General features: G+C 54.5%; 1 protein-coding gene across 1 annotated transcript in view; it reads left to right on the top strand.

Moving 5' to 3' along the window:
* The window catches only part of LOC105112447 (bifunctional epoxide hydrolase 2-like), a 17,066-nt gene that overhangs the window by 1,541 nt on the left and 15,325 nt on the right, over positions 1 to 200 (top strand). The gene's annotated exons all lie outside the window — the stretch shown is intronic.

The raw sequence follows: 200 nt of genomic DNA on the forward strand, positions 1-200 counted from the left end.
GAGGAAGAAGACGAGTGAGCCACACGCGCGCCATATTTGAGCCGCGCCGAGCCAAGCCTTAAGCCGAGCCACGAGCCAAGCCACGAGCCATATTCTGGAGCCGAGCCGAGCTCCAAGCCATATTCCAGAGCCAAGCCGAGCTCCGAGCCATATTCTAAAGTCAAAGTCAAAAAGAATATTCCTTGGAATATTCCCGGTTC

The sequence above is a fragment of the Populus euphratica genome, unplaced genomic scaffold (genome assembly GCF_000495115.2).
Source record: "Populus euphratica unplaced genomic scaffold, PopEup_1.0 scaffold339.1, whole genome shotgun sequence".
Lineage (NCBI taxonomy): Eukaryota > Viridiplantae > Streptophyta > Magnoliopsida > Malpighiales > Salicaceae > Populus > Populus euphratica.